This window comes from Cherax quadricarinatus, chromosome 43 (assembly GCF_038502225.1).
Source record: "Cherax quadricarinatus isolate ZL_2023a chromosome 43, ASM3850222v1, whole genome shotgun sequence".
Taxonomy (NCBI): Eukaryota; Metazoa; Arthropoda; class Malacostraca; order Decapoda; family Parastacidae; genus Cherax; species Cherax quadricarinatus.
Genome location: NC_091334.1, coordinates 1555968 through 1566705, shown reverse-complemented (window position 1 = coordinate 1566705; position 10738 = coordinate 1555968).

The window sequence follows — 10738 nt, the reverse complement described above, 5'->3', positions numbered from 1 at the left end:
CAAAGGCAAGGCATTATTGCTCAAAAATGAGTACAAGAATAACCCTTACTGAGAAGGGTAAGTAATTTTAATGTCCAGTGTAATGGGGAGACCATCACTTCAGTTTCCCCAGTAAAATATTTGGGAATCCCCTTTGACCCATCCATATCAGGAGAAATACTAGGGAACAGTATAGTAAAGACAGCGAATACCAGATTGAAGTTCTTCTACAGACAAGCACAGTGTCTACCTACTGAGGCTCGCAGGACCCTATGTCTAGCCCTTAAACAATGTCATGGACTACGCTTGCTCTTCATGGTTATCTGCCTTGACAAAAAAAAAAAATGAAAGATTGCAAATCACCCAGAACAAAGTGGTAAGATTCATCCTGGACCTGGGTGTGCTACATAAAAATATTTTGTAAAATAACGCTCCACATATAATGTCATTTTCCGTGTATTGTACTGAAAGTAGATGTGTATGATTTCCTGAAACCGAACTCGTTTTATTCCTGTTAGTCAGGCAGTAGCCAGGACAGGAGCAGATGAGGTGTGTGTGTGTGTGCAGTAGGTTACAGCAGAGGAAGCAAGATATAGCGGTGTGAGTATGTGGTGGTGGGTAGGTGTTTTTGTGTGTTGTCGTGCTCACATTTATTTGTAAAGCCCTAGTGTGTGCAAGGTCCTGTGTTCTGGAGAACATTTAATATTTTAACTGTAGGCTAAGTCATCAGCAGGAAGGAAGAGGATGGGGGGTGTCATAAAGCCTCCTAGTTTATATATTTTAACTCGTTAGTAGCAGTGTGCTGGTGAGCTAATGTGAACTGGAGTGTGGTGGTTTTTTTTGGAGTAGATTGTGAGTAGGTGAGTTTTTTTGTCCTTCCTTATACAACGTTAATTAGTTGCACTCATGTTTCATAATTTGTATGAGTACATGCTGGCCCTAGAGTGACTTGTTTTTTTTAGTGTAATTTAAATGTCCCTAGACAGCAGACTGAGAAGCCATTTAGGAGCCAGGACCATTTTATATAAGTTACGATATCAAAGTCGTAACACTGGGTCCAAGAGAACATGTAGGCCAGGATGAGTTACAACAATTAGATATGTTGAATGTTGAAGACAGAGTAAAACAACTGAAGTTAAATCACGTTTATAAAATTGCTCAGTGTCCAGAATATCTTGCTGGCAATTTTGTCAAGGTTGGGAACCAAAGCAATCATAGTACTAGGGAGAGAGAGCATAACTTGTAGTACCCACAGTCAGTGGCCAGGCTTCAAACACCTTTTATTGTACAGCATGAACCAGGTCAAGAAGAGTGCTAAAAGGTGTCTGATGAGTGTAGCTACAGAAAGGGAGGAGAATGATTTTTTTTATATTTTTTTTAGCTAACACACATGCAATCTTTCCTAATTCCTAGTATATCTCCTTTATAGTATAATAAGATATTATCTCCTTTATAGAATAACAAGATATTATCTCATTTATATAATAATAAGATATTATCTCCTTTATAGAATAATAAGATATTATCTCGTTTATAACAATAAGGTAAAAGGACCCCACTGGAAATAAGTCACTCTGTTCGACTTTTTTTGGGGTTATCCCAGGTTCTCTACACATATGCTGCTATGTATGATAATTTATGTAACTATTTGTGTTTACCTGAATAAACTTACTTACCCTAGCATGAACATTCACGATGTTGCCCGGGATTTGAAAGTCCTCCAAAATCATTTTGATGATGAAAGAGAAGTGTTAGTCAGTGAGTCGCTCGAAGAACTCGATCTTTGTCAAGAATATTGAAGTTGAAAGATGTCAAAGATAAAGCAAACGAATGACGTTAAGAAATCGAGAGATGCTGGGTTAACAGCCAAGGAGGAAATGGAGTCATGAAAGGAACACTCGACCGTCTTCATAGAGAAATGGATGAAAGGTTCACTCGTTTGCACGATACTAACGCCAAGTTTGGGTTCCTTCTGGAGGGATTGTGTTACAGCGCCAACGGTAACGACCTAAAGAAAGAAATTGGGAGAATTCTACAGCTCTGATGTCTATCAACATCAGCTGTATGAAGAAATTTTCGATTGCAAAATACTGCTATCATGTCGGGCCAACATGTAAATGGTGTTACTTGGGCTTGTTATCTACGTGTCATCAATCTACTTTGGGATGATATCTACACTTACATTGCGATCTACTTATCATGAATCTACTTTATTATGCGATCTACACCTTATATTGCAATCAACACGGTTCCTAACCTAGGCTAGGTTAGGTTAGGTACAGTGTTGATTGCAATATAAGGTGTAGATAGCAATGTAAGTGTAGATATAATTTTCCTTGTAGATAACAAGCCAAAGTAGCGCCCATGAAAATATAAAGACATGAAAACCTTCTTGAATTTATTGTTCAGTGTGGAGATGAGTATTGCTAGCCATCGCAGTTTCCATCTCCAGCTGTGAAAGATCATTCAGCCAGTTAAAACTAATACTTTCGTATTTGAGAGTCTCCTAGGTAGATTCTGTGTTTTTGTTCTGCTGAGTGTAGATGAAGAAGACACTGAAAAAAATGAAATAGAGCACTTCCTGGACGAATTATCATCAGTGAAAGCAAGGAATGTGTAGTTGTAATTTTCATGTATTGCCATAATGTGTTAATTAAAAGATTAACGAGCTTCACTTGTATTTCCTAGCTAAATTTAGGGTAAATTTATCTACAAGATGGTTGTCAGATGTTTGGACAGGGACGCAATTTCAATGCTTGCTATAGGCGCTAATTTCCGTAGATACGCCCTTGTCATGGAGAGGATGCAGATGAGTGTCTTACATCTCACGAAGCTGAACTTTCTTTACGTTTCAGAGAACTCAGGATTAAAGATACTGAACTGTGTATGTTTCTGAGCTTCAATCATACATTCTTTCCATGTACAAAGACATACCTTCAAAATAAAGGTAGTTAATGGATAGTTGTACAGAAAAACAAATACTGCCCTTGACGCTCAGTTCACTGAAGATCAACAGCCACTGGACAAATTCTGCTTCTGACTCTCGCCTCGGCAGGTCATAGCAGCTCTCCTTACTTATTCAGTCTCCCTACGACCCCCGTTGGGGAGGGGAACCTCTACCATCTCCACGATGTCTCATCGTGTGAGAATTAAGCCCAAGTCTGCTGTCGTTGATGACACCACGAAGCTTGAGCTTGCAACCTCACTCAACACTTGTCTTCACTCCAAATTCTCCAAGATTACTTCACTGAAAGAAGCCTTCATCGTTACCTTTCTCGATGATGCTGAAGCTGACAAAGTACTTACACCTACAGCCATGAAGACATTAGTTGACCGCGGTTTTACCATCTCCACGTCAATATACATGCGTGCAAAACGCTCTGTGTTCATGAAACGCCTTGACAGGCTAATCACGAACATGTCTATCGAGGAAATTACGTCATCACTTGAAGACCTCAACACTTGGGCCAAGACTGACTCTGTTGTAAAGATCTCCAACGCTTCCTCGATGCTCAATGTCACGTTTCTAGACGTTACCATGGAGACCAGAGCACTGTCTGATGGCCTGGCCATCTCTTACTACTTCATCAACCCTCGACAGATTGAACCTGAACACTTCACGTACATAACACCTTGTTGGACATGCTACTCGTACAGTCACTCTACTGCCGACTGCCACGTGAAGAATAAGAATATATATTCCACCTGTGGATCTGCAGGTCACGATTTTCGTTCTTGCATTTCCACTGCTGCTCCCACTTGCATCAACTGTAAGAGTGATCACCATACTATTGCAGCCAAATGTCTAGTGCGTAAGAATATCCTCTCTAAGAAACTGAAGGAAGAAACTAAGAAGACATCTGGAACCTCTCCTACGTACGCTGCAATTGCAAAGATTCAATCAACAACATCCAAGATTCTACAAGCCACTCAACAGTCGTCTCCACCATCTCTCACTATCCAACCTCCATCTGATGATATCTCTACCAAATTCTATTACTGCATGATGTTTGCTCACATGCAAAATGCTGCAAAACCTGACTCTTTCAATGCGACTATAAATGAACTTCTTGCACTTAACAACATGCCATCATTTAACTTCCCTGCAAGTCCACCATCAGCTGAGATTTTGAAAATAATCCCGAAGATCGTCAGTTTTGAAGCGCCAGATGACTTGAAGGAATTAATAATTGATAATGACGACGACGACGCCTCCTCTTTTGAAGCCTCCAATCAACATTCACCTGACAACATCCAACACAGCACCACGCCTGCTGTTCGTTGATTGGCTCGTCGTGGCGGCGTCAATAGCATTTCCTCGCCTCCACTCACCACTACACAAATGGACCAATCAGAAGCCACGATTCCACCACAGTCTTCTATACACTCTAGCGGAGACGACAAATTCGAGAAGCCGTCCAGCCGCCGTGGAGAGAAGACGTCGCCGTTCCTGCTCTTCAGTTATCCTGAGTAATTCTCGAGCAGAGCAACTCTGAACACTGTTACTCGAGATTTTTCTTGGGTTATCCTTGTTCTTGACCAGAGCTGAGAGGAAACTTGCTTGCAGTCACTTCGAGCCCCATCCCATCAAGAGGGTAAGGCGGTGACTTGCTTGCTTGTTCACCCCTCTCTTCCCCATCCCTCCCAAACATCTACACTGGCCCACACACTAACACACTACTTACATTGCTATCCTTCTGACTTTCCTATCTTCTTTTTCTGCAACTTCGCCTTTGGCGAGTTAACACAAGGCATTTTGACCATCCGGTAGCCCGTGTGGTTTTTTAAAATCCGGCTGATCTTTGCCTTGGGCCCTTTCCCCCTCACAACTCGAGGGTAGGCTGTCTTAGGGGCTGACCTTCATAAGTCAGCTGAAATAGGATGCTAGACTAACACTAAGGAAAGACCCTCTTTTGTTAAAGTAACTTCTGTGCCAGATGTACCTTCCTGGACATCATGGCGAGGATAAGAGTAAGATTACGGGTTGATGACAACCAAAAGTCCAGGAAAGAAATTCTAGCATGTATTTACTCGAATTCAGCTGTTGCTCCAGTGGATGTTTTTCAAACCCACGCTGGAGCAGTACTTCTCTCTTCTGAAGAAGAGTTATTTCAACTGCTGAAGCATGATGTTCTGGAAAAATTGAAGACTTTTGATGTTACCCCAGTTGCACCCGAAAGCTATCAAGCCCAGAGGACTGTGTTGCCAGAATCAACAGTTTCATGCGACATAGCACAGCGAATGAAATTGTCGAGGACTTTAATACGGAGAATTCTGAATTTAGGGCTGTCGAAGCACATAAATTCTCTAAACCTAACAACAACCAGGTAACCTTAAAGTTAATACTTGAGACACCTGAAGAGGCCAAACTGTGTGTCAAAATGGCTTCAAATGTTTTGGCACCAGATGTACACCTGACCAAATCTCTCTTGAATGATTTGTCATACGACCAACAAATGCAGTACTCAGGCACAGATTTGCAGCATTTGCTCTGGCCAACATTCTTATAGAGATTGTACTAATAAAAATACGCCCAAATGTGTCCTCTGTAATGGAAAACACCATGCTGTTTCTGCTATCTGTCCTGAGAGGAAAAAGGAAATGCAGAAAATTATAGAAGCTAAGAAACTGTCCACTTCTAAGACCACTACCCAGGCACCTCCAACAATGTCCCAAACTTCCTTCCCAGCTCTGCCTGGATCTAGTGGGACTCCTCAGGTCTCTACCACTGGTTCCAATGTTTGGAATTCTGCCCCTCTTGGAGTGCCCCAATCTAACCCTCACCTACAACATACACAAACGCAACAACAAAGTTCAGCCTCACCTCCCATGTCTCAGGTATCCTCAGCCGGGGATATGACGAGAGCGCAACTAATGTATATGCTGGCCAAAGACATAGCAGGAGGTGACATTCATCTCTGCTCTAAGGTTTTAAATGATTTGTTAATGGCTAATGGGATCACTCCCATTACTATCCCAGAAAATGTTAAGACGATTATGGCCCAACCTTCTCATAACAAGAAGTATGTTCCTTACTCTACTTCTACAAATAAGTCTAATTCATCCCTTGTCCAGGGATCACCCACCTCGCATAACCAAGTTGTCAACTTCCCTCAACCCGATGTGTCAATACCTGACCCTAACGATGCCCCAGAGATTGGTGCTTACTCTTCCGCTATTGCAGCTGATCCTGTTGAGCAGGAACTTTCCCAGGATATTTCACCTGGCCTACCAAATTTTCCCTTGGAGCCTCCAGTCTCCCATTAACTCTCACGAGCCTCTGCTTCCTGTAACTGGGAATACACCTCAGTTTTATGATGATGACTAATTATTCTGTTAATATTACCAATTCTAGTGAAGATGGTGACACTTTCAATACACAAGCAACTACTCAGAACCTCCCTCCTCCCCTTGACGAATCCAGCAGGGATAGTGGGTATACCAAACATGACATTACTTGCAGGCGTTCAGACCGCAGTACAAGAGCGAAGTGCAAGAAATAATGGGGATTACAATTTTCCAACTTAATGTTCAACATTTCTTTAATAATCGTTGCCTCCTTGAAGTTGAACTACATAATTACAATCCTGATGTTATACTCTTGAATGAGACAGTTGCGAGAGATGATCAACATATTAAATTACGTGGTTACTCTACTGTGGAGAAATCGAGAGGACCCTATAGTGGCGTAGCCATCTTAGTTAAATTAGGCTATACATTTAAAAATATTCATGTTGATGAAGATAACATTCTTGCAATAGAAATGACGACGTCTCATGGCCAACTAGTGATAGGAACTGGATCTTTTCCCCCAAGACAACACTATATAGTCAATTCCTCTACATAGGAAATTAAGCAGAAATATTCCAACAATTCTAGCGGGAGATTTTAATGCTCATCATCCTGCCCTCTTTAACTGTGGAGCTGGTAATCCACTGGGTGACTTAAAAGGAAAACAACTACTTAATATCATGACAGCCAGAAACTTGTCATTTCAAGGCCCATTCTTCAAATCGTACATTGGACCTCATCCAGGAACACCAGATATAGTACTGACAAACAGAGACTGTGACATCTTTCACTGTCGTATATCTCCTGGTGGAAATGTAGGATCTGACCATATCCCTGTTATAATACAACTACAAACTTCTCCATTTAGAATACCTGTAACTCCTAAACCCAATCTTAACACCCTAGGATTTGACCCCTTCAGGGCATATCTGGGTGAGGATGAAATTGTGTCGTTGGAAAATCTACCTTCCACTGCAATTGATGACGCGATCAGGTCCCTTCACAATCGAATAATTGAAGCTACTAATGCAACTTGCCAATTAGCTTCCACAAAGATCTATCAACAATATAAACCTACTAGGGAAATTAGAGACGCTTTAAGAAATTATCAAGCAGAATGTCGAAGGCATCTTCAAACGCGACAACCACCAGTAGCTACATTGAATAGATTGAGGCAAGAATTAATTAACATGATTAGCATCACAAACGTGACTTATGGAAATTGCTAGTTCTCCAAGCTAATCAGTATAAACGTGAGCCAGCAAAATTTTGGAATATGATCCGACAACTTTTAGGGGCAAAGCACAAGGCTCCTAACTACCTAGTTCATACCTTCACTGATGAGGATGATGAAGATGTTGAAATTAAACTTGACGATCCACAGGACCAGGCTAATTTGATGGGTGATGTATGGGAGAAAATTCTCTCTCACAATAACAGTCGTCAATTTAACAATAATAACTATCAGTTAGTAAATGAATGGAGAGATGAGAACTTAGATGATCTACAACCACTACCTACCATCGATACATCAACTCTTGAAGACGCCCACCCGCTTACTAGACCTATTACATTACTTGAGATGAGTCAGGTTATTGGAAGAATGAGAAATAGAGCCCCAGGCCTCTCTGGAATAACAATGAAACAAATAAAGTTCCTACCCAGATATTGTAAACAGTCTTTGGTTAATATCTTTAATGCCATCTTGGCCTCAGGACGTTTTCCAGTTGTTTTTAAGACTGCTAGAATGATCTTTCTTGCTAAGCCCAATAAACCAGGGAACTATAGACCTATATCTTTACTTGAAGTCACTGGAAAAGTTCTTGAGATCATTTCCAACAGACTGAATTGCTATATGGAGTTTAATCACCTTTTTACTGAAAAACAGTTTGGCTTTAGAACACATAGAGGTGCCAATCATGCAATAAATATTATTTTCGATACTGCAGCGAGTCTAAAACATCAGGGCAATCTTGCCCTAATTGCCACCAGAGATGTTCATAAAACCTCTGATAGCTTATGGCATGATGGTCTTATATATAAACTTATTGACCTACCAGACCATAACTGGACCTTTCTCAGATTAATATATAACTTCTTAACTCAAAGAAAAATCATTCCCACCTTTCACGGCAGGTCGACAGAGCCTTTTATACCAGCAGCTGGTGTCCCCCAAAGTTCTTGTCTTAGTCCAATTCTATTCAACATTTAAGTGAATGATCTTCCTCAACCAGAGTTTAATGATACAATTATAACGCAATTTGCAGATGATGTTATTCATGTCGTCTCATCAACTCCAGTAACAGGAAAATACAAGTATGAGAGAGTCATAGAAAAAATGAATATTGAACTTCGTCGAACATCTAATTGGGAGAAGAAATGGAGAATTACGACTAATCCTGACAAGGTCCTTGTTAGCACGATAGGATGTTTTGCATCAACCATCGAAGATAAAGGGGGTATCTCCATCAGAGGTACACCTGTAGCCATTAGAAACCCTAACAAGATCTTGGGATATGAAGTGGACAGGCTGCTCCACTCAACATCTCATGTAAATAAAAAGATCAACATAGCCAAAGCCGGTCTTAGCAGTCTCTTTAGATTTAATCAAGCCCCTTCACATGTCAAAAAACATCTGTATAAAATGATGATAAGACCAATACTCGAATACCCATGTGTCCCAATGTCGTTAACAACAAAGAACAACATGCTAAAGTTGCAACGGGTCCAGAATAGAGCTCTCCGCTTCATTACGGGTACCAGGAGGAGAGACAGAGTTAAAATGGCAGATTTACAAGTACAACAGAATATTACTGCCTTAAATGTATGCCTTGACACCCTGAAGAAGAAACAACTCTATGCAATGCAAGAACTCTACATGCCAGATAGAGAACATTCTCTACAAGTTGAAAATACCACGGATTGTATCATCAATACTCCTCCTCACAGGACTCAAAGAATGACTCTCCCACAGAGGGTCCGTTGGTTCATCCATAAAGACGATTACCATCGACCAATGATCTTGAGCAACCTCCCTGCAGATGAAGATGATTGGGTAACACCAGAACCATTCTATGTGTACTAAGAAAATCATCGCCCCCAATTAGGGAGATATCTTGTATAACATTCTACTGTTAAAATTATGCCACATTTACTATGGCGGGACACCACCTTGTAAGAAGCTAATGTGTCAAGTACTTCTTCATGAACTGTCCAGAAAATTATTGCCAAAGTCTCCCTCCAGCCTTCATTGTCGTTTAAATATTCATTGTGCAATCGGGGGAAAAAAAAAAAGCAATTGCAATTTACTACCAATTCAGAGTCATGTACTCATATATCAGATATATCTATGTGACTCTGATGAGTTAGTATTGTACCCCTTCAAGAATATTTTATTATTCCACATACACTTTTTAAATTGCACCAAAGTGGTTGGGCCACTTACCTTTAATATCCTACCTCACTCCCCCCTCCCACCCTTTTCCAACATTTCTATCCTTACCCATCCTTCTTCCTTACCCATCTCACCAAAGCTCTGGTCATAAGAATCGAATTGTAGCGGAGACACCAACATTGAATGAACCTTCCATGCTGCAACCACCAACAAAAACCTCACCAATCATCACTCGATGTATTGATACAGAATACCAACACTGGAAGGATATAATTTTTTATAAGACTCCTGACCAAAAACCCACCATGAATGTCAACACTTTGTACGAGAATTTACTCGACAGAACAGTCAAGTTTACAAATCGAAAAGGAATCCATTTCTCCCTCACAGCACTCTGACCTTTGACCAGCTACAAGCCGACCCAGCCTTTCGACCCAAGATTACAAGACTAATCATCGTTTCCTCCCAACAACTCCACAACATCAAGAATGCCTCCAACACTGAAGAAATGTAGCAACTCCTGACTCACACTTCAACGACACCTGACTAATCAAGAAGATAGCCTCCCTTGACCAAGCCTCTAGCTTTTGCCAGCCGCCAATCAACATCAAGAATGCAAGATACAGATAGCTGGCCAGCCAGACGACTGAGTGTTCTCCTGCTTTTTGTGTTGCTGTTCCCATCTGCTTCAAAGGCTTAGCTGTTGGGTCTAGTCCCGACTCTTTATCTTCGACTCAAGACATTCCTCTCACGGACTATTCTTCACCCTGTCCCCACTTGCCCCTCGCCCCTGTGAGTCCTCTGAGTCTGAGAGTCACTGAGAGAATATTCTCTACATTTGAGTGAATGAAAACACACAAGTCAACACACGTATGAATTTTTTTGTGAATATTGAAGTGACCAATATCCCACAAACGAGACGTATCCTATAAATATACTGTATGTGTGTGAACTTGTATGCTGTCATCCACATTGTTGGCATTAAAATATTATCTACCGCCTTGCAATATCGAGTCACTTGCTTTTGACTTGTGTCGTCTGACATTAGGAAATAAAATGTTAAAGGGCCTTTAG